Source organism: Myotis daubentonii, chromosome 7 (genome assembly GCF_963259705.1).
Source record: "Myotis daubentonii chromosome 7, mMyoDau2.1, whole genome shotgun sequence".
Classification (NCBI taxonomy): Eukaryota; Metazoa; Chordata; class Mammalia; order Chiroptera; family Vespertilionidae; genus Myotis; species Myotis daubentonii.
This window is the reverse complement of record NC_081846.1, coordinates 78,486,541-78,511,085: the sequence shown is the minus strand read 5'-3', so window position 1 is coordinate 78,511,085 and position 24,545 is coordinate 78,486,541. Positions and strand designations below refer to the sequence as shown.

The 24,545-nt window shown below is 43.7% G+C and overlaps 1 protein-coding gene across 4 annotated transcripts in view; it reads left to right on the top strand.

Moving 5' to 3' along the window:
- The window catches only part of MGAT5 (alpha-1,6-mannosylglycoprotein 6-beta-N-acetylglucosaminyltransferase), a 362,213-nt gene that overhangs the window by 110,468 nt on the left and 227,200 nt on the right, over nucleotides 1-24,545 (top strand). Inside the window, exon 1 of one of the 4 annotated variants that reach the window (XM_059704619.1) lies at nucleotides 225-246. The exons of the other annotated variants lie outside the window; for them this stretch is intronic. The gene's annotated coding sequence lies outside the window, so the exon portion shown is untranslated. Of the gene's footprint in view, nucleotides 1-224; nucleotides 247-24,545 lie in introns of those variants that run through there. 4 annotated transcript variants of the gene reach the window in all.

Below are 24,545 nucleotides of genomic sequence, written 5' to 3'. Positions count from 1 at the left end.
TGGGGAGATGAACATATAAAAGGGTAATTCATCTCATACCGTGTCTTGTGATAGCTTAAGGGACCAGAGGAAAGAGTGGGCAGTCTTTACCCTACTGCTGGGGTATCACTGACTGTATATATTGATAGGTGGACAGCCCAATACGATGAAGACAGTTTCAGAGCTTTACCAGGCTTCTGCTGTCCTCGTGGAGAGCCCTAGATTCCTCTTCAGAGTGTGAATGGAGAGCACCTTCCGTGTTTTCAAGTGAGTAGCTTCCACAGTGATCTATTAGTTCCCTCTCTGCTAGTGTGTAGCCAGGAGAGAATGTGTGCTGTGGGGCCGTGTTCTGCTGCTCTGCCCTGTGGCTGAGAACCCCTGCTTCCCTTTAAGTGGAATGACTTCCTACTACGACTTTCTGTTTTTGTGATCTCAGATTGAAGGCAGGTTATGTTTAAAGTTATTGCTTTTCCTTCAGAATTGCCTCACTGAAGCATGGTCTCTGATCCCTGTAGCAGAATTAACCCCATCTGAAGATTTAGAAGGTGGATTTTGATGAAATCCACCTTCTTGATGAAAGAGAGGTTTGCAGAAGAAGGAAGCAATGACCTTGGAATATTTGTACTTTTTAATGGTGTGAAACAGAATCTGTCTGGGAAACCAAAGAATGTTTGCAATTAGCCTGTTGCCTTTTTTTTATTTTTTAACTAGAGGCCCGGTGCACGAATTCGTGCACCTTGAAAAGAACTGTGGGCCAAGAGGCTGCGGTAGGCACAGGGGCGGGTCTTGGCCCATCCTCCGTACCCCCGCCCAGTCCCTCCCACCATGGCCCCCGGTTCCCTGTCTGCCAGCAGCCCCACTCCCGCCACCACCGCTCCCATGTGCTGACAGCACTGGCCATGCTCGCACCCGCTGATGGCATGGAGCGATTGGGGCCGGTGTCAGCAGTGGGTGTGAGTGGGTGTGAGTGGGTGCGAGTGGGGCTGGCGCCATCAGCGGATATGAGCTGCAGCTGCTGCCCCAATCGCCCCTCAGGAGCAGGGGGAGGTGGAGAAGCCCTCAGTGGCCATCAGGGCTGGCAGCCACCGCTTGCATCTGCTGGTGGTGCCGAGCGATTGGAGCCAGCACTGGGTGCCGGCAGCAGTGGGTGTGAGTGGCAGCTCTGGCGCTGGCAGCGGGTGCAAGTGGGACCAGCACTGGCAGCAGGTGCAAGCACCGGGCGGGACCACAGCGCACAGGAGCAACGAATTTTCAGTAACCACCAGAGGCTCGATGACAGTGACTGGCACCCCCCCTTGGTCTGGTGCCCCTGCTCACCTGCTCCACCATCCCACCGCGGCCAACACCCACAATTTTTCACACATGCCCCCTGGTGGTCAGCATGCATCATGGTGACCAGTTGTTCCGCCCGTTCGGTCTATTTGCATATTAGCCTTTTATTATATAGGACTAGAAGCTCTTTTTCTATACTCTGACTTGTGTTTCCACACTCTTTGCTTTAAAGTCAAACTTGGAATTGAATTCTCTACTCACATACTAGCTGGGTAAGCTTTACAAGTGCAGTTAGCTAATTCTCTGAATCTCATGTGTGAAGTGGGGAGAAAATATTTCAGAACGAAATGAGATGTGGTACACAGAGGGTCTAGTAGAGTTCATGCCATCAACTTTTTGATATTGAACACCTGGTATCTATCAGGCACAGTTGCTGGGAACTGTGTACTAGGTACATGTTGAAATACGCTATGAATAAAAACATCAGACAAGACCTGTCTCATTAGAGCATATAGTCCTTTGATATTTGACTGGATTAAAATGCTAGGCAGGTAACCCAGATACATAAAGCAGCCTGCCTGGGTTCCCTGCAGAATTGGAGAGCCATGCCCGATACTCCATTCCTGCCAAGGTCCTCTCACAGGAAAGGGTGCAGTGTTCCCAGATGGTCCCATTTTTTCAGAAGGTACTAGAAACTCAGATTTTTATGTGAAATCTCCCTGTTTTTCAAATGTTGGTAACCAATTAAAAAACAAACAATCTTCCTGACCTGATTTCTAGTATGGCTTCAAATAATAATAAGAGTATGTCCTTATCAACAGACCTAACTTGATGTTCTACCCTCTCTGGCCCATTCCTTCACCACAATGCAGGGCCCTGATTAGGCATCCATTTTCTCTCCACCCACAGGACACATCTCTGGGGTCTACATCCCAGGCCTTGCCGACTCTCCTCCTTGAGAAGTGTGGGCCACAACAGTGAGAAATTTGACCGTGGAATGGCCACTTATCTCTGAAATAAAACAGTTTCAAAGGAACATACTGCATTGGGCTCTGGGTTTAGACTTTTTATAGCCCTGGGTTTATACTTTTTATTACCCTGTTTTAATTGCTGCTTCCCCTTGAACCTAAAAATGAAGATCTGAAGTAGTGTGTTTTGGAGCCTAGCTATTCTTGGCAGCGCCTGCATTTATATCCATCCTATACAGGGTTCTGTATTTATGAGCACTCAAGTTCTGAGCTACAAATTTTGACTAAAATAAACAAACAAAAAGTAATACCTCTCAAAGGCTATTGGTGCCAACCTCTTTGTTGGCATTCTTTTTTTGGCTGACCTCTAACATACCTACTTACCACTGAATTGCACTGTCTGGTTACTGGGGTGAACTTGGTAGGGAAGGCTTCCTTATGGAGAAAAGGTCCTTGGTTTCCTCTAGCGTTGGTTGCCAACCTTTCGGACCTCACAGACCACCAGTCCTCATCTGCGGACCACCGGTTGGCGACCACTGCTCCACAGGTTTCCTTAAACCAGTGGTCGCCAACCTTTCAGACCGGTTGGCAACCTCTGTCCTCTAGGATCTCATTAACTGTCACTTTCTTCAGACTTTCCTGTGGCCTCAGACTGTTCTGGTTCATGATGGGTGGGAGCTGTTATCTTCAGCCACTTCCATGTGCTTTGTAGTGGCAGCGGCTGGTGCTAATGGCTTGTCTTGTCGATGGCTGTGGAACATGACAGGTGGGAATGAACCACGTTTCTTTTAACTAGACTACGGCCAAGGTACACAGCTTTTCACTCACCTGACAGCCATTACAGAAGCAAAACACAGTCTGGTTTAAAGGCTCAAGGCAGGGAAGAATTGATCCAGAAAATACCAGGCTCATGGTAGTGATTTCCAAGTGAGACTATTAGCATAAAATTGGAAGGACTTATACAGAAGGAGTAAGCAGAATGACACAGAATTCATGTGGGGTCCATCAGAGCAGTTGTCACAACATAAGGTTGTTTGTGATGGGAGTGTGTGTGTGTGTGTGTGTGTGTGTGTGTGTGTCTGTGTGTGTGCGTGCATGCATGTTAGTTAGGAGGTCAGAGAAAGAATCAGGAGTAAAGTGGAAGGTAAGAAGGGGGTTCCTTTGAAGGGAAAGGTGAGAAATGACAGGAAAGTTGAGGAGAATTTTTCACATTATACTTGTATAAATACCCAGGATCAGCCTCTGGCAAATTACAGAGTAAGAAAAGCCCCAATTAGAATCCTTGTTTTCACTTTTTTTTTAAAAAAATATAATTTTTTATTTTTCAATTGCAGTTGATATATAATATTATGTTAGTTTCAGTGTACGATCCAGTGATTAGACATTATATAACTTACTAAGTTATCACCCTGATAAACCTCATATCAATCTGACACCATACATAGTTACTACAATATTATTGATTATATTCCCTATGCTGTACTTAACATCCTCATGACTGTTCTGTAACTACCAATTTGTACTTCTTAACCCCTTCACCTTTTTCACTCAGCCCTCCAACCCTCCTCCCATCTTAAAGAAGACCCTTTAACATTTCTTCTAATAGTGGTTTGGTGCTATGACCTCCTTTAGCTTTTTCTTGTGTGGGAATCTCTTTATCTGTCCTTTGATTCTAAATGCTAACTTTGCTGGGTAGAGTAACCTTGGTTGTAGGTTCTTTCTTTTTCATCATTTTGAATATTTCTTGCCAATCCCTTCTGGCCTACAAAGTTTCTGTTGAGAGATCAGTTGACAGTTTTATGGGAGCTTTCTTGTAGACAACTAAATGCTTTTCTCTCGCTGATCTTAAGGTTCTCTCTTTGTCCTTAATCTTTGGCATTTTAAGTATGTGTCTTGATATGGGCCTCTTTGGCTTCATCTTTTTGGGAACTCTCTATGCTTCCTGGGTTTGTACGTCTATTTCCTTTACCAGGTTAGGGAGGTTTTTTATCACTATTTTTTCACATAGGTTTTTAATTCCTTGCTCTCTCTTCCTAGTGACAATCCCATGATGCAAATGTTGGTACGCTTGACGTCCCAGAGGCTCCTTATACAGTCCTCATTTTTAAATTCTTTTTTCTGTTCTGATTAGGTATTTTCTGTTTCCTTTCTTTGGAATCTCTGATTCAATCCTCTGCTTCATCTATTCCATTGTTGATTCTTATGTAATGTATTCATTTCTGACTGGTTCTTTTTATGTTTCCTTTATCTCTCTGTTGAAGCTCTCACTAAGTTCATCGAGCATCCTTATAACCATTGTTTTGGACTCTGCATGTAGTAGATGCTTATGTCCATTTTGTTTAGTTCTTTCTCTTGAGTTTGTCCTGTACTTTTTTTAGGACACGTTTCTTTGTCTCCTCATTTTGGCAGCCTTCATGTGTTTGTTTCTATGAATTAGGTAGAGCTGCTACATCTCCCAGGCTTGGTACAGTGGCCTTATATAGTATGTGTCCTGCAGAGTCCAGTGGCACAGCCTCCCTGGTCACCCCAGCTGGGCACTCGAGGTGTGCCTCCTGTGTGGGCTGTGTATATCCTCCTGTTGTAGTTGATCCTTGATTTCTGTTGGTACCTCAATGGGAGGGATTTACCCCCAGGTCAATTGGCTACAAGGACTGACTGTGACCACTGTGGAGGATCACCCAATGGAGCAGGACTTGCTTCAAGAGGACTCTGGTGTTGGCTGAGTCTGTCTCTTCAGTGTGTTCCTTTTGGAAGAGGTTGGGTAGTGGTGGTTCAACATGGTCTGAAGCCGTCCACTGGGTGTGCTGGCTTTGGGGCTTTCTAGGAGGTGCAGGCCAAGTTCAATCACCACCTATGCCCTTCCCAGGGCCACCCCAGTAAGAGCTGCAAAGTGATCTGCGGATGTCTGCTACTTGTATTGGGCTTGGAGGTGCCTAAGAGAGGCCAAGCTGTGAATCAAGGCTAGCTGCTGGTAGTGCCAGGGCCGGGGCCACTTAGTGAGAGTTACTGAGCATGCTGAGACCAGATGTTGCTCATTTGAGGGATCTTGCAAGTCTGAATCATGAGCCAAGACAGGCCATTTGTATGGAAAAGCCACTGGAAACAGCTTGGGTGGGCTCACATGTTGGGTTGGGCCTTGTTTCAGGGAATCACCAGGGCAGGGCGAACAGTGTGAACAGGGTGATAGAGACTCAGATATGGTGCCTTGCCTGCTGGCTCTGTGTGGGACAAAGAAATGGAACAAGGATCTCTGCTAGCACTTTTGTCTGGCAGATAGCTGCCCCTCCAGCCCTCGCCCTGAAGGCAGACAATTCAACTCCTCCCTGTATGTCCCTGTTGCCTTTCTAAGTGCTGCCCCAGAGCTGCCACTCAGAGCAAGTGAGTTCAAGTAATTCGGTGCATGGGCCCTTTAAGAGGAATGTCTCCAGCAGCCATTCTTCTCAGCCACAATCCCTGTTGGATTTTGCAGCCAGAAGTTACTGGGACTTCTCTTCCTGGCTCTAGGGGCCTGGAGTGGTGCTGGAATCCCTCACTTTTCAGAGGGAACCTATGCAGCCAGGATATCCCCTGGATTATTTTCATCCAATGCGGGTGTGTGACCAGCTGGTTCCACCTCTTCGCCTCTCCTTCCAGTCTTGGTGTGGCTTCTTCTTTATATCCTTAGTTGTAGAGCTTCTGTCCAACTAGATTTCCTGTGGTTCTGAATGATGGCTGTCCCATTGTTTAGTTGTAATTTTTATGTAGTTGTGGGAGGATTCGAGTACCATGTTGACCTACACCTTCATCTTGACCAGAACCCGTTGTTTTCACTTTGGGTAACAGTTGCTTAAAGCCCTCCAGCCAGGGGTACACGGTGTCTTTCCCCAGATGCATATCTGGAACTTCCCAGATGTATCTGGCCATATCACTTGTGCCATTATTCATGTGCGGCCTCTCAATTCCAGTGTGTCCCTTTTGCCTGCTCTGTGAAACTTTTCATGTGCAATTGGCATAATGTTAACTGTTAGTAGGGAGCTGTAGAGAGATACTGCAGGGGGAAAGGGTTTTACCTCCTGCTTCAGTGCGTTCTCTGGGCGGGCTCTTCCCAGAGCCTGTCTTCTCCTGTATCCTGCTCCTGTGGGGTGTGGCAGTCAAGCGCACCCCTTCCTGCAGCTTCCCTGGCACCCTTGGGTGATTCTGTAGTAGAGTGCCTCCTATGAGGTACCTCCCTGTGAATGGCTTTCCCTGACATCCTACTGGACACATTTCTAGCAAATTTGGCCAACTGGCACCATACAGTAGCTTCAGTGCCATCTAGTGAGTTATAGCTGTGCCCCCTCCAAGTCAGTCAGGGTCTCCATCCTGAGGCGGGTACTTTTTCTTGGACCATCTCTTTCTATCCTAGGGATAGTGGCTCCTCCTTAGAGCTGGTCTTCCTGTGTTTTAGGGTTCCTAGTATTACTTCTTCCTAGTTAATCTCTTGTTACGCCAACCCAATGGTTGTAGTTAATAAGTCAGCTTTTTTGTGTGCAAATTACTATGTGATTTTCATTTCCTGATTGACTTTAAAGTATTGTCAAGAAAAATTGTGAAAGACTCTGAAATAGGTAAAAAAAAGATTACTTAGTATATACTGCATCCTTCTGGGTTATCTGTGCCTTTCATTTTCCTTGAAACTATGGTTTGGCAAATGATAGAAAAATGACAGTGGTGGAAATGAATCTTGTTCATAGAAATGCAAATTAATTTTGTCCATTGGCGGCACTATTGATTTCTCTCAAGAAAACAATTTTCTATTACATTTATTTCAGCATTCCTGATGGCCTCCGTGTGTGTATTCTTTTTAATTTGCAATAGCCTTTTGGTTCTCTTTTTAATTAATGAGCTAAATATCTGTTCATTTTAAATTTGTAAGAATCATGGTTTTATCTTTAAACAATTGTAAAGATATGATGCATGAAAGAGCTCATGAGATATGCCCACTTAGATAAAAAATATGACAGAAAATGGTGATAAGGATTGCTAGAAAAGTGATTTAAATGCATTTTAATACTTTATAACTCGACAGAAAAAGAGAAGTAAAATTATTTTATTTATAAAGAACAAATTATTCCATTTATGTTTTGAAAATGAAAGATTCATAACATACCTACAGAATGGGAGAAAATATTTGTAAATCATGTACCAATAAGAGACTTATATTTAGAATATATTAAAACCTCTTACGACTTAGTACTAAAATGATAAATAACCCAGTTTTAAAAAAGACAAAGAATCTGAATAGATAATTTCCTTTAAAGAAACACAGATAGCCAATAAGGACATGAAAAGATTCTCACTGTCATTCCTCATCAGGGAAATGCAAATCAAAACCACAGAGAGATACCACTTTATACCTACTAGGATGACTATAATAATAAAAAAAAGACAGTTAATAAATAGTGTAGGTGAAGATGTGGAGAAATTAGAATCTCTGTACACTGCTGGTGGGAATGGAAAACATTTTAACAGTTTTTCAAAATGTTAAACAAAATATCATTGTGACCTAGCAATTCCATGTCTAGGTTTAGACCTAAGAGAAATGAAGACACGTCCACACAAAAAGTTAGATGTGAATGTTCATACCTACACTAATAAAAGAGAAACATGCAAATTGGTGTCACTCTACTACATCCACCAGCCAATCAGAGCGAGTATGCAAATTAACCCAACAAATATGGCGGTTAATTTGCATACATAGGCACAGAGCAAAGAATGAAGACAGCCAAGCACTGCAGAAGGGAGTGAAGTGGCAGAGAAGGGAGGGAGTGAAGTGGCAGAGAAGGGAGGGAGCCAAGGAAGCGGAGAAGGGAGCGAAGCGCGCCTCCCTTCTCTGTTTCGATCCAGCCACAGGAAGCCCTATTCTTTTAGGAATCTTCCTGCAACAGGCCTCTAGTAGCAATTATAATCATAGTAGCCATTAAGTGATGAATAGATAAAATTTGATCTATCTGTACAGTGGAATATTACTCAGCCATAAACAACAGGTTAAAGAATGGATTTATGCTACAACAAGGACTAACGTTGAACGCATTGTGCTAAGTGAAAGAAGCTAGTCACAAAAGACCACATATTACACGATTCTATTTGTAGGGAACATCCAAAGTAGGCACATCTACAGAGACAGAAAGTACATTGGTGATTGTCTAGGGCTAAAGGTGAGGATAGAGGATTAATGAGGTTTTTTTGGGGGATGATGAAAATGTTCTAAGATTGATAGTTGTACAACTCTGAATATACTAAAAAACCTTGAATTGTATACTTTAAATGAGCAAGTTATATTGTACCATATGTGAATTATATCTCAATAAATCTATTACCAGAAACCTCATCTAGACAAGTAATCATCATATACAGCACATTCCTCGGTGACAGGTGGTAGATGCTGCTTGTGTGTGAATGTGCAGACCCATTGTCCACATGTTGGAAGATCTTCATAAGCTTTCTTTTTTAATGATCTCTCATACAGAACTTTTAAAGTGGGAATGCCATTTCTTCAAGGGAGATTCCTGCAAAGTGAAATGAACATCCGCATCATTTCTTATGAGTCACCCCCCTCCGCCCCGAGTCCACCATGGGAAGCAATTTGAAGAACTACTTTATCTGAACCTTTATTTCTCCTGTTTTTCTATCACTACTTAAGTGCGTAAGATATTAATTTATATCTTCCTCTCTCAGGATCTTGTGGTAGTGGTTGCGGAAGGAATCTGTGAATTTGTAAATTAACTAAGTTACAAATAATACAGAGCCAAAATAATATCTGTAGTTATGATTGACAGAAACAATTCAAAGAAAAACCAATGGGATTGAACAATGGACCCAAAGTTATTATGTAAAATGTATTGGGAATAAGTAGGAAGTCTTGCACAGAGGTTCCAAACATCGATTATACCAGCCCCAAATGGGGAGCCTGGCCTAACAGCAGTGCCAGTGGTAAAGTCGTGGTGATTTTAATTGGAGAGCCATGAGGAAGAAGGCCAAAGAGCCAAAGCTTGCTCTGGCTTCCAGAAAACTCGGTATTGTTCGTACCCCAGGTCAACCACTTACTAATTAAATAGCCAGGGCAAGTTACTGACTAGTAAACTCGCTGCATCTCAGTTTCCCCCTGTGCAAAATGGGGATAAAAGTCTCTACCTTGTAAATTGTGCAGATAAGCCATGTTAATATTTGTGAAGTCTTAAAGCTGCACTTGGCACACAATAGGCACTATATGATAATCATGCAGATGATAGAAAGTAGTTGTAGAAGTAGGGAAGCCCGGATTAAGGATAACGACAGTTCCAGTATTTGGCAAGAATCAGATCTTGTTGGGAGCACTGGGATCTGCTTAATAGAATCATCGACTTGAGGGGCCTGCAGGTAGAGGGTGGCTCTGATGGGGGAGGGCTGGGAGATGTGAATGCAGTTCCAGCTAATAATTATTGAGTATCTTTTGTGAGACAACTTCTGTGTTATTTGTGATGGGGAGAAAAACCTCAAATCACATGTGTGATATGGAATAAACTAGGGCTCATCTGAAGGGAGTTAGTGTAGAGTAGTAGGAAGGGCTCTGCTTTACTGGTTCCTCTCAATGTCAGCTCCTCATCTGTTACGTGGATCTTATATTGGCTGTGAGGATTCATTAAGATTTACATAAAACACCTAGCTGGTGCTTAGCTAGCACCCAAGAAACCACACTTACTATATAACATAACAGTGTCAGTGTATTAAGACAAATACAAAAATCACTATGATGCAGACATTTCGTAAAAGTCATAAAAGAGATGTAGAGTATCTGGGATTTGGAGAAGGGGGATTTTATGTATTAGCAGTGATGGCGAACTCATTTTTTTTTTTGGTTGATTTTTCTTTGTTAAATGGCATTTAAATATATAAAATAAATATCAAAAATATAAATCTTTGTTTTACTATGGTTGCAAATATCAAAAAATTTCTATATGTGACACGGCACCAGAGTTAAGTTAGGGTTTTTCAAAATGCTGGCACGCCGAGCTCAAAAGGTTCTCCATTACTGTATTAGGGCCTGACAGGGCAATATTTCATTTGAAAATGGCCTTGCAGAAGATGAGGGTCTGGGTGGAGGTTGGAGGTCACGGTGGGGTGGCTAATTTCTTAGAGTTAGTGCTCTGCAGAAGGGGTTCCTTGGGTAAAGAGAAGGGCAGAGGAGGCAAATATTTTTAGGTGCCTTCTACCTTTCATGGTTCTTGGTAGTTTATTCTAGGAATGCTTCTTTGGCTTAAGGGTTTTCTGGAATTCTAATTCTCTACCTCAAAGAAATGCATTTCCCAGTGACACTGGAGACGCTGTGGCCATCTACTGAGGAGATGTTTGAACAGAGTCCGCTTCCTATTCCCCAATAACCTGTACTCCTACAAGTAAGAAAAATGTGAGAACATTTGTCTTAGGATGTTCAATTCTGAAAAATAATTTTAAGTCAGATTTCCTGTGGCATTTAGTTCTTTTTATAAGAATGCTGTAATCCAAGAACCCTGTGGGGGGCATCTCAGTTGGGTAGACCTTTCCTAAGTGGCAGTATATTGGGTCACATGACTAGGTGTGTGGCTGATGTGCCAATGATCTCATCCTGGGGGAAAGTTGTCCGTCTTCCACTACTTCACGCCTGGTTCTGACGTGGAAGAGGATATTTCCCCAACAGAGGAGGAAGACTGTTTTGTCAGCAGTTTTTGTCCTGTGTAACCTTTAGGCAGCCTTCTCCATCCTCCCTCATAGACCAGCTCCTGCATTTCCTTGTCTTGGTAAAGGACACAGTGTTTCCTCAGCTTTGGTCATGAGGGACTCCTCTCTGATTCCTTCCAGTTAGTCATTGTTCATTGTCAGCTGATTTTATCTTTTAAATGTTGCTGGCTCAGGTCTCTTCCCACCATGACTGCTTCTACCCTGCTGAGCTCTTGATCTGACTCACTGCTCACCCAGCATTGAGTGAACCTCTTACTGGCCTCCTAGTCCCAGCCAGGTCCTCTTCAAATCTTCTGCAGGGCAGCCAGGATCGAATACCGCAGTCTCTCCTCTCCCAAAGGTCTCCCTGATTTACATTGTTTGGGGTCGTGGTTCTCACTGAACACGGGAGGTTTTCCACAATCTGTGGACCCTTCTCAAAGCATTTATGTTGGTCCCATTCTAGATGAATCAGTAGAATGGACACTGGGGAAGGGGTTTGGGCTTCTGAATCATACAAAACATGCCCAAACAGAAAGATATCCATCTAGTAAGTAATGCTTTAAAAATAGCTTTCTACTTTGAAATAATTATTTCACAGGATGTTGCAGAAAACAGGCTGAGGACCCAGCTTCTCCAAGTGGGGTCATCTTACACACTCTAGTACAGCGTTTCTCAACCTGTAGGTCGCGACCCCTTTGGGGGTCGAACGACCCTTTCACTGGGGTCGCCTAAGACCATCCTGCATATCAGATATTTACATTATGATTCATAACAGTAGCAAAATTACAGTTATGAAGTAGCAACAAAAATAATTTTATGGTTGGGGGTCACAACATGAGGAACTGTATTTAAAGGGCCAGAAGGTTGAGAATCACTGCTCTAGTACAATATGGAAACCAGGAAATTGACAAGGGTACATTACTACATGCTTAAGTAATGCTTTTTAACACCCATTCTCTTGCCAGGTTAGAGTGTAACATTTCCTGTTACACAGACATTTGGGTTGTTGACTTCATGGGGCCACATTTTAATTTGGGAATGGGATGGGCATTCTTGATTCTGGGAGTGGTGGTGGTTGTATGTGAGTGTGTGTAAGATTTTCATAGCTACCACTTGTTTATTCTTGTAAAGTGGATTGTACCCCAAAGAGCTTGCCAAGAATAGATTTGATCAATGTAATTCTATCTAGTGACCTAAGGCCATAACTTTCTTACATAAAAAGTCGGAACTGCCATAACAGGTTTTATGCTAGAAGAACAGTACAGACATTTATTCTTCTTGAATCCAAGATAGAGTTAATTCAAAATTATGTCAGTGTGAATTGTTTCCCAGGCATGTGTAAGTCTTGCTTTGTTTAGGTCATAAAACATCAGGGCACAGGGCTTGTTCTGTTGTTGCGTTTCGGTCATAATTCTAAAATATAGCATCTACTAGGGAATGGCTCCATGCAGTGATCACAAAGTGTAGTTCGGCTTTGAGAGATGGAATATTGTGCTGGCTTATAATGAATTCAGTGGAATGGATTTCAGACTTTAAGGCACTAACCTAGGACATTCTTTTAAGTAGCATCTTTACCAGTCCTGGGACTCGTGCTCCGTGGCTGTACTCTGCTTGGCTTCCTCATCAAAACTGATGGACAAGATGGGAAAATGCTTTGCACTTATCAGTTGCAGTGGCATTTTGCTGACACGCGCCTGGGTTTCCTGTGTTTCCGACAGATTTGCTTACATTTCTTGATAAAGACACGAAGAGCAGGAAGGAAACCACTCTGCTTTGGAGCAAAGCTGGGGTAGAGAGGGCCTCTTACCTTACATTCAGGCAGAAGGGTGAGTTCACTCCACTGACGCACAGAGGCCTTAGAGCAGCGGTTCTCAACCTGTGGGTCGCGACCCCTTTGGGGGTCGAACGACCCTTTCACAGGGATAGCCTAAGACCATCAGAAAACACACATATAATTACATATTGTTTTGTGATTAAACACTATGCTTTAATTATGTTCAATTTGTAACAATGAAATTGGTGGTCACCACAACATGAGGAACTGTATTAAAGGGTTGCGGCATTAGGAAGGTTGAGAACCACTGCCTTAGAGGACTTCACTGTCCTCAAGGGTCAGGCACTGGGCTAGGCGCTTTGTAAAGGTAGAGGTTTTACAGATGAGAAACCTGTCCCTCCATTTCTGGAACTTCCCAAAAGGGGGTATAGGGTCTGTTGATGTCAGTGCTGGGATTTGAATCTGGATCTCATTCCCAAGCCTTTCTTCCATGCCAGGCTGCCTCTTCCTCCATGCCTGGCTCTCGGGTTCAGCTCGGACGCTCCTGACTAGTTCCAAAGCAGGCTCCTGAGAGGACTGCGAAGGCTGGCTTTTTCACAGCCGAGAAGCTGCCTTCTGAGGTGTATCCCCGAGTGGAGAATCCGCAGCACATGGATGCCGTGTCCCTTGATGATAGGTACTGACCTCGTTAGAGTAGGAAGGAGACTTGTGGCCCCAGGAGAGAAGCAAGCAGCCAGCCGAAAGTTCCTCGCCTGATTCAGTTCCTTGTGTTCCTCATGCTTCGTTAGCAGAGCAGTGAAGTGGTTACTGGGGGCTGAGAAGGCAGGGCAGGTGAGCTGTCGAGACAGAGCAAGGACACCTGCATTTCCCAAGGACAGCACCAGCAGGCATCTATCTGCCTTGATCAAGAGGCTGTAAGGACTTTCCCCAGCAAATATTAAGTACTCAATTTGCAGATATACTTGAATCTTTTCTTTCAAGAAGTTGGAATCTTAACAGGGAGCAAACTGTGAAGGTAAAATGTGTGTAGTAGGGATCAAGAATTAGCAGATGATGGGGTTCACCCATGAAGGACAGCAGTGTAGCTCTGTCCTTCATCACGGGCAACCACCCATTCTGCTTTGCCTGGGCTGGGAGGGTTTCCCAGGATGGGGTCTTGCAGTGCTAATGCCGGGAGAAGGTTGGCCACCCTGCCTTCAACAGTCTTTGTGGCCCTGGCAGGTCACTCAGACTTCCTGGATGCTGGGGTCGGTCTCTCTCTCTCTGACTTTTAAATTCCCTTCCAGTTTCTTAGCATTGGCAATTAGGTGTGGTTAATTCACAAGTTTTTATTGGATACCACATGGGGTGGATGGTACTGCTCTGACACATTTGGTAACGATGATCAGACATTGGTATCTGATTGAGAACAAAGCAGACTACTGCTGAGGAAGTTAAGAATAGTTGGGCAGACAGGATAAAGCAGCAGATAACCTATAATAAAGTGGACTGAGCAGGTGAGCTTAGGCCCACATAGAATGTATATTTTTCAATCTAAGTGAGTGTGAATGTTTACAGAAATTTGATCCAAAACTTGGGGTTGCTGGCTTCCCTGAGTGTTAGGAAGATGTGGCCACCCCAGGCTGTCTTCCCTCAAACCCTCGGGTGGTGGGGCAGTGAAGTGGCTGCCCTTTCTAGATGGGCTGCGTGGTCCCTGGTCCATCATAGGCCCCGCCCCCTTCCCCTCAGACTTCTTGCACCTTTCATCCTAGGTTCCTTTTGTCATCAGCCTGGGCATGTTGACACTTCAACAGTTCTCAACGCTGACTGCACATGAGAATATTTGAGTGTTTAAATTATTTTGGTTTCTTGGCTCTGCCCAGACGAATTGAATCATAATCTTGGGGAGGGTGTTGGGCTGACATTTGCATCTAAAACTCTCCCCAAGTGATTTTGATATGCAGTGAGGATTTAGAACCAATGCTTTAGCCCGATCCTGGGTGGGTTTTGATGGAGAGAACCACCGTGGAGCCAAGGAAACAAGGAAACTGTTTACCTGATGCCCCACCGCCCCCTGCCCCCCATGGGGGCAGTCACAGTGTGAGTTAAATGTTAACTGAACTCACTGGGAAGATCAGGGGACTATTAAAAAGCAAATATCCCAATGGCGTATTCATGGCACGTTCTGCAAAGGTATTAATAAACTCCCCTCAGGTCCTGCTATACTGCCATTGGCATTTAAATCATTATAATAATGTCCGTAGTTTTTTGCATGGGGTGATTATAAAAGTATTTTTAATGGGCTTATAAATCTAGTGGTCATGAGAGGCAAGTAACATGAATTTAGTGTATTCAAGTCAAGGGATAAAATGGAGGATCACAGTTTTACATAATGGCTTTCTGCATCTATAATTCTCTCACTGTAAATCAATTCCTATCATCCTTTGCCCACTCCCCCTCTCCCTCCTGCCAGGATCTCATTCTAGGCTATGAGTGTGGTCATCCTGAATTATTAAAATCTCAAGTAGCTGGTTAATAAAAACCTTCTTCTCATTTGAAACTGAAAATGCAAGGGGCTTAGGCACCACCGATTTCTGCTGCTTCATTTTAAAGGCAGACGACACGAAGGTTTGAGATGGTAAGTGAGTAGCTCAAGGCTTGGCACCTACTCCTGGAAAGCTATGTCCTGGCTCCCTCCCTCCAGTTTAGAGCTGTAGGGACTGACTAGGTGTGTCTGATGGCTGTGTGCATTGCTTTAAGATTGCAGCCTGCCCTTGGTCACTCTAGGAATTTTGTTCTATTCACCTTTTATCCCCCAGTGCCTAGCCTGGGACCTGGCATTAATTGCAGCTCAGAAAGTGAGGAATGATGAAGGAAAAAAGATGGTTTCGGGCCACAGGGTCTCTATGAAACCTCCTGGGCTTCTTCCCAGCCCCTGGGTCTTTGGGACCGCTGCGATCTACCCCCAGTGGCTCCTGAGTTAGCAGTGTTCTCCACTGCTCTGTGTGAGTGTCGGGGAGGTGGGGTCTGTCTCTAAGGGCAGGGGTATCACTGGAACCTCCGCTGTTTTTTCCATAGTGTGTGGGACCATGGAGAGCACACAGTGAGCCCCTTCCCTGAAGGTGTGTCTGATGGGGTCTCAGCTCTCAGGCTGGCCTCTCACTGACCTTGCACCTCATGTTTGTCCTATGGAAAATACTCTGAAGTGGCATTCTAATGTCACTTTGATAGAACTGCAAGAGAAAAAATACTAACATGGATATCTCTTTCTGAACTGGAGACTTGTTAGTAATCTCTAATTTGCTCAAGATAAGCTCTGTAGTTTAAGGTGTGTGTGTTTCACCCTCTTGCTGTGTACCTGGCTGCTTACCTCTAACAGCACAGTTATTCTGCTCACTGCTTATACTTTACTGGTGCCTCCTCTTGGCTTTGAAATCAAGCCCCCACCTGAGGCTCCACGCTCAGTCCATTCTGGGTTGTACTCTGTGCCGTGGGAGCCAGGACGCTGCCCAGCGCGGATGCTGTGCTGGCCACGCTGGGGGAGGATATGAGCAGGTATGTGCAGGATCACTGGGAAGCTGTTTTCTTCTGAAAACTCCAGATAGAAGCCCAGCCGAGAATGACAAAGGCAGAATTTGGGGAACTGGATGAGGATGGTCTTGCTTAGGGCTGTAGTTTTTGAAAAATTTCCAGGTGGTTATTATATAACTCTGTGGTATCTCATTGGGAAATAACTGGCTTACAGGGTTTCCTTAATGAACACGGAGAAAGCCCAACATTCAGTAGAAAGCAACTCATAGTTATTGAGTGCCTGATTGACTGATGTAATCCTCTTTCTGCTTTTGTTCAAACTTGTTCCATTTATTGTTTCCCTGAGTTTGGAGAGCTTCCAGGTGTCAGGCTCCCCAGTAGGAGCTGAGGCCCCTGAGAGCAGTGATTCAGAAGCTAGATGGCCAGAGTCCACCTGTGCTACCACTGGTTGCTGTGGGACCTTAAACAGATTGCTCAGTAGTTTATGCCTCCGTTTCCTCCACTCCAAATGGGCATAGTGATATCACCTACCTCCTAGGCTGAGAGGGTGTGTGTTGAAATGACAGCTGTCAGTTCTTACTGCGATGATGACAGGACAGTCCTCCTGCCTTCAGAGAGCAGAGTTGGGTGGTATGCGGGGCCAGAGGCAAAGCACAGTGGTCAGTACATGTGACATTTGTCCCTGTCTGTGCATTTGATATCTCACCATATACTCCTCCCTCCCTCTGCACACTGCCCCCCATTAGTGCCTCATTTGTCTGTCATTGCCACTTAGGAGCTCAGCTATATGAACTTTTCTAGAAATATCTCAGAAGTCTGTATTGCATCCTGTTGACGAATGATGCCATGTTAGCATGGGTCGGAACTGTAAAGAGATGCTCTCAGGCACTTCTGAGATACCTGAAGCTGCTTGCCCTTAAGCTGAATGGCTTAAAACAATTGTCCTTTTATGCAGTTATTTGTGTTTGTGCTATCAGTTTTATTAGGGAGCCACCATACTTCTAAAATTCCTAATTTGTTACTGTTAGAGTAGAAACCAAATAACATGACTTGTTAATTCAGTGACCTTAGTTTTATGCAAAAGACATCGTAAATAGTCTGAGATTTCTTTGAACTTGGAGGTATTACGCTACCTGATGCCAAACTATACTGCAAGGCTATTGTAATAAAAACAGCATGGTACTAGCATAAAAACAGCCACATAGATCAATGGAATAAAATAGAGAGCCCAGAAATACACTTACGTCTATATATGGTCAGTTAATACATGACAAAGGAGGCAAGACTATACAGTGGGGTAAAGACAGTCTATTCATTAAATGGTGTTGAGATAATTGAACAGGTACATGAAAAAAAAGAAGAACTAGACCACTATTTTACACTATACACAAGAATAAACTCAAAATTATGAAAGATTTAAATGTAAGACTCGAAACAATTGAATTCTTAGAAGAAAACATAGGTAGCAAAATCTCAGATATTTCTCTTAGCAACAGTTTTTTTTTTTTTTCTGATCTATCTTCTTGGGCAAGGGAAACAAGAAAAAATAAATGGGACTATGTTAAATTAAAAAGTTTTTGCAGGGCAAAGGAAATCAACAAAATGAAAAGACAACCTACTGAATGGAAGAAAATATTCGCCAAAGATATATTGATAAGGGGTTGCTATCCAAAATTTATAAAGAACTCAGATAACTCAACACCAAAAAGATAATCTATATATATATATATATATCAAACCCTAAGGCAGTGGTTCTCAACCTTCTGGCCCTTCAAATACAGTCCCTCATGTTGTGACCCAACCATAAAATTATTTTTGTTGCTACTTCATAACTAATGTTGCTACTGTTATGAATCGTAATGTAAATATGTGATATGCAGGATGGTCTTAGGTGACCCTTGTGAAAAGGGATGAATATTCTTGATGACTATGGTGAAAGAAAAGTAAGTTTTGTCTCTAGGTCCTCTTGGATACATGAAGTCTAATGAGCAAAACTTTTGCCAGGTTTATGGTAAACCCAGCGACATGGTTCACCTAGCCCCTTCCTCCCTCCCTTCCTTCCTTCCTTCCTTCCTTCCTTCCTTCCTTCCTTCCTTCCTTCCTTCCTTCCTTCCTTCCTTCCTTCCTTCTTCACTGCTTTCTCTTTTAGGTTAAAAATGCATTGATTTGAAGATTTCTTTTAAGACATGAGGTTCAGAGCCAGGCCAGATCCAGGGATTAGAAATATCTAGTGTGGAGATTCCCACCTGGCGGTTCCCAGTGGGTAAAGCTTGAGGGTGTCCTGAGCTCTTATTATGAATGACAGTAATGTCTGTTTTCCAATTTCTAGTTTTGAAGGTCATTAAATACAATATGCATTGACATATATGATCTCAATCTCTGATCCCCCTTCAAGGCAGAAGAGCTTGAAAGCCTGCCAGCATCCGTCAACCTTAGGTTGTGGTTAGTGACATTCAGAAGAGTGCTCTGCATAGCAGCCCATGAAGATGACATGTTATAATGAAAATATTTATTTATATCTCTAATGGACTGTTGGTTAAAGCCAGGATGCATTAGGAACATCCAGGTCAAAATAGAATTATTGAGCATTATGCTGATAGTTCCGTCATTTTCCAGATTATTTTCCCTCTAGCCATCGTGCATTTATCTGATCAGAATTCTTTTGGCATGTCTTACAGTATTTTTTTAAATTAGTATTTAGAAAGAGAAAATATTATGACTGGTATACTAATGTTTCTCTTTAATCTATTAGGATTAAAGATTCAGACACCTGCAATGTGTTATTTGTGGAGAAAGGCTTTCAAAATCGCTCCCGCAAACCACCTGTTTTTTCCTGAGAGTATTTAGAAACAAAACAGAAAAAATATAAAAATAAACTTATGGGGTTTGGAGATGCCAGTGAATCACCCCCTTCCTGCCTTCTGGCCTCGGCACTAGAGGAAACAGGAAGGCAGGTGGAGATTGAAGCACATTGGCAGCTTTATTAGATAAGACTGAGTGGGAAGATGTGTCTTGGGTGCAAGACTTCCTGACCCGCCCCAGATGGAATCCACACATCTGCCCAGATGGGGACCAGGCCGTGTGTGTGCCCTTGTAGGGTAGGGAAGCTCTGTCCCCTTAACATGGGGGGGGGGCAGGAAACCCAGCAGCGCCCCCTCGCCAGCTTAGATGCTGTCACTCTTCCCCCACATGGCCCACGAGCGCTCTGGTGCAGGAGCAGGAGCAGGAACAGTCGCTCTGGGGTTTCTTCCTGCGAATGGAGCACACATTCTGCATGAGAGCATGTCCAGGTTGTAAGGAAGGAGTCCTCTCTTATAAACCATTGGTTTCTTTTTAAATTCAGATGCAAGAAATCCAAATGTTGGGCAGTGTCTTGTCTAGTTTTGATGCCAGGGCTGGGAATCAGATTACTGTCTGGTTTTGAATATACATTTGGTCTCCACACCAATTGTATACTATGAAGATGTAATTTTGGAATTGATTTTGTTGACCAATCATCCTTTTCCCCACAGAATTAAATTCTGTATGTCACAGGATAAATGGACAAAAAGTAATTTTTCATTGATCATTTTGAACATTGTCAAAGTGAATGAACTTCATAAACTTTAATATCTTGTTTTAACAATGAAATATAATTTTACTTTAATCTATCATATATAAACATTAAGAAATCATTTAAAAGTTTCTAATGGGTGTGTGTATGTGTGTGTGTGTGTGAGAGAGAGAGAGGTAGAGAGAGAGAGAGAGAGAGGGAGACTGATAAATGAGCTCATTTGTCACAAAAGGTTTGGCCAAAGTCAACCTAGAACAATGGATGGATTTTGGATTTTGTATCCCTTACCTATTCTCCAAATATAGTTTATTTCAGCAAAGCTTTGAAAGCTCTCAATGGCCATAAAGTTTTGATGTGCCTGGGAAGATAACAGAATTAGAGGCATGTCCAGAAACTTTATTGGTTGACATCATCTTATACAAAATTAAGACACCTAATGCTGATTGATGCTTACTCAGTTGAAGGCTGTCCCACTTTGAAGTCAACTGGGAAAGTAGTAGTGATTGTTAATTAGGTGATACCACAACTAAGTTCTGTTCTTTAGAGCACTTCAGTAATTATAAAACGACAAAAACTCAGTAAAACCCTGATAACATCTAACTGAGCAGTGTAGAGTGTACGGTGGGCAGCTGCATGGAGTAATTTGCTTAGCAGAGTTAAAAGTTGTGTATCCAAATCGTGTCTTTGATTTTAGCATATAGGATTAAAACCTTTAACCTAGAAAGCACAGCCAGGTTTCTTAGACGCAGTCCTAGTTGACAATGATAAAACCATGCTGTCTGCATGCATAATTCATATCTCAGCTGGATGCATTTTACAGTAACTAGGATTGTCCGTAAGACAACTGGTTCTGCTCTGCATCCATCTCATTCAAAAGTGCTACCACAACTAAGTTCTGTGCACATTGCAAAAAGGAGGGAGCTACGCCATATTCTCTGTCATCCCCCACTGGAAATTACCATCTGACTTGCCCTTATTCTTACTAACCTGGATAAAAAGATAAAAAGCAGTAGAGTTTTAATGTGCAAACAAATACCTGGGGATCTTGTTATAAACACCAGTTCTGATTCATTCAGTCTGGAGTTGGGTCTGAGATTTGCATTTCTAACAGTCTACCCGGTCATCTCAATGCTATTGGTTCACAGACCAGATTTTGTGTAGCAATGCTAAAGAGGTGCAGGGTGCTAGAAGGGTTGGTAGACATTGAGGCCATTAGGTTAGCCTCAAACAATTGCTCATTTTTGGAGTCAGTACCCAGAAGAGGTTGCTAAAAACCCTAACAAGTCCCGTGTGATCCTCCACAAGTCTTCCTGGGCAGGGTGGTGATCTCACAGGACTTCGAGGTGGATGAGCTCTTCCTGAAAAGCTGCCTCCTTGGGCAGGACCCCTTGGGCACTAGCCTGGGAAGACCAGCTCGCGATTCTCTAAGGAGAAATCCAGTGTACCTTTGCCGATGGCTTGTCTTGTAAGCCAGTGGATCTACATTGTGAAGAGCAGAAAGTTTAAGTGAAATATTGGAATAGATCCCATTTTGGGTCCCACTAGATAGGACCCATAGAGTGGAACATTAGTTCTTGGATGTATTAGTTCTCATCTCTAGCTGTGCATTAAAATCACCTAGGCAGTTTATAAATAAGAATACCCTTGCTTGGGCCATACTTCAAATGAAGGGAATCGGAATCTTCCGGCATGAGACGTGGGCATTTATATTTTTTAAAAAGGATCCCAGGTGATTCTGAAGTGCATCAGGTGGAAAGGCCCTGGTTTAGACACTCCTTAACTCGGAGGGCAGAAAACTCTTCTAAGATGCTCCGTGGTCATTTGACTTAATTCAACATTTTTGTAAACCAAGGGCTTGTGACCAGATCCCAGTCAGGCTGACCCAAGATATTTGCAATATTTATGAGAGTTGACCTGGGTTTATAAATTGGTAGGCAAGTGAGTTTATCCACCTGCATTCAATAGTTGAGTCCTTCCCTAAGAAAATTTAGAGCTGGGGCATTACGACCCAGGATCTGCCAAAGCTTGGGGCCTTGAGCTCCATGTGCAACTACTGTCACCGTTTTAGAAGAGATGGAAATTCATTACAAGGTTTAGATGTGATCAGCCTTTGCGTAGTCACTTCAGATTGTGTGTGTATGTACATGCATATGTTCGTCCCTTGTCACATCAGCTAATTAAAAAAAAGATTTGAACCTGGTGGTGTATGAAATCAGGTGCCTGGAGGGCTGTCCCATTTCTGCCAACAGTGCAGCTGGAACCCTCATGGGGGAGGCCAGCACCCAGCCTGTCCCACTGCAGGTGGAGGAGAGGGGTCCAGGGCTGGGGTGACTGGCTTGTGAGGTCTGGGAGCACTTGTTGAATAATGAGCTTTATCTTGAGGGCATTGCCCCACTTTTAAAGATAATTTTGATAGTTTTTGTGACGGTGGTTTTTTCTATTGCTGGGGCCATTTTGAGCCGGTTATCATGCATGGGTATTTTCTAGATGAGTTGCCAGAAATCGTCCGAGAAAAAAGTGCATTTTGTACGTACCATGAAATTTCTTTGTGGCTTTACCGTCCTTTGGCTCTGAATGAAAGCAAATCTTTTGGGTATTTTCTTCATTCAGCAGTGCCGAACTCCACCTAGCAAATTTACACACTCTGTGAGCTTTCACAGGCTACTCCTTTCTTCCTCCGAGTCATTATCGACCTGTCATGATGCATGTCCATGGTTTCCTGGGCTGGGAGCCAGGTGACAGCCCTTTCCCTGTTCAGACTGCTTGATGTAGCATCATCCAGGTTTGGTCTTCCCAAAGCCTTCTCTGTGCCTGTCGATTTTATGGATGAGGATCTTGGTGGAACAAAGCCCCGATGCTCCATACTCATTAGTAAATGGGCACAGCCAGCCTGGGAATGAGCTCCTCGGCTGGGGCCAAGGCAGTGCTGTCACTGAAGGATGTGGGAGAAACTAAGACTCATCTGTCAGTCATCTTGAGACAGCACCAGGAATGGGCCCCTCTCATCTCTCCGTGGCCCCTGGTTTTAGCACAGGGCTCAGTGCCCACATGTCTTCAGGCCTTTGGTTGACTCCTGAGTTCTCCTTCATGCTCTGCAGGCTAGTCCCGAGGGCTGGCCTTCTCTGAACCCCTTCCTGTGGGGTAGGTTCTACCAATTGGTAAAGACAGTGGTTCTCATGCATGGGCATTTGGCCATGTCCGGAGACAGTTTTGATTGTCAGGGCTGGGAGTGGAAGGTTCTCATGGCATCTAGTGGCTAGAGGACGGATGCTGCTTACTGTCCCTCAGTGCAGAGGCCAGCGCAACTACTAGTAAGAGTTATCTGGCTTCAGAGGGCAGTTGTGTCAAGGATTGAGAAACCCTGGGTTAAATGGGTTTATTTCATTTTTTAGGGACCTACGCTTTTTGTTTTTGTTTAGTGTTTTCAGAATTCTTGGAGTTGCTGAGGTTTCGTTTTTTGTTGATGGGAAATTCTGTCAACTGTGAAGAACCTGTGGGCTTGGCGAATGAAACTGACAGGGCATGTGAAGCCCGGATCTGATCCAGCAGCACAGCTTCCTTCTCCTTTGTTCCCTCTCCCTTGTCCACCTGCCAGTAATGTGCACGCCCAGGAGGCCAAGTCAGAATGAAAGCGCAGAACCTTCCTTTCTGTTTTCCCTCCCCCTTGTGCCCTCTAGTGGAGATGGCCATACATGAAGTTGCCAGAGGTTGGCTGGGAGGGGGCAGAGAGCAGGAAGGAGGGCCTGTTCTGGAAAAGGAGTCATTAGCCTGAATACAGTATTTGAACATTTGTTTTGCTCTTTACACCAGATGTGGAACCCTGAACCACACGCAGTGGACTTGTACATGTGAGGAAATACCCACTCCGGGGGGCGAGTTCCTTTCCTGTCCACACTAGGAATGCAAGTGTAGCCTAATGAATGAGATCTCTGGGCACAGGCCTGCTGGGGTTTGATCACTTCACATGTAAAAGAGACTGGGCCATTCAAAAACCCATTAAGTCCTGGCGGGTGTTTCCTCAGTGGTTAGAGCCTCAGCCTGCGCACCAAAGGGTCATGGGTTCAATCCCCCGTCAAGGGTACCTACCTGGGTTGTAGGTCGATCCCCAGCTCCAGCTCATGGGGGAGGCAACCCATCGATGTGTCTCTCACATCAATGTTTCTCTCTCTCTCTCTTTCCCCCCTTCCACTCTCTCTAAAAAGCAATGGAAAAAATATCCTTGGGTGAGGATTAAAATAAATAAATATATGTAAATATATTTATATTTATATTTATACTTATATATATATAAATGCGGACATTAAAGTCCTCTCAACACAGGCCATTGCTCCTATATAAGACCAGGTCTTCCAGCAGTTTATAGGGCTTATAATAAAACCAGAATAAAAACTGATTTTTTTTTAAAAAAAAAAGCCTTCCTAAGAATACCAAAGGTGTGTTGTTTTAGTGAGTGTCTTTCAGCTAGTGACTCAAAATAAGACTCGTTCTGCAAGTTCTAAAGAGAATAGGCTGATCTCACCTAGAATATGCTATTCCTGTTTACAGAGAAAAGCTGTAGAGTTCGTCAAAGGACGAAGCATTGACGTGGGGTGGAATAAGCTGTAGAGGTTTCCAGGTCTTGGGTGCAGGGATTCAGCTTCTGCTTACCTCCCTTTAGTCTTCCTCTGATTATCTTGGGTGACCAAGGATGAAAGTAGCAGCCTCCATGAAGATCTCCCCACTGGTTTCTCCTCCCATTCTCTGTCTTGGACATTTTTGTTCCCTCAATCACTGCCTCTGCTAGAATTTTTTT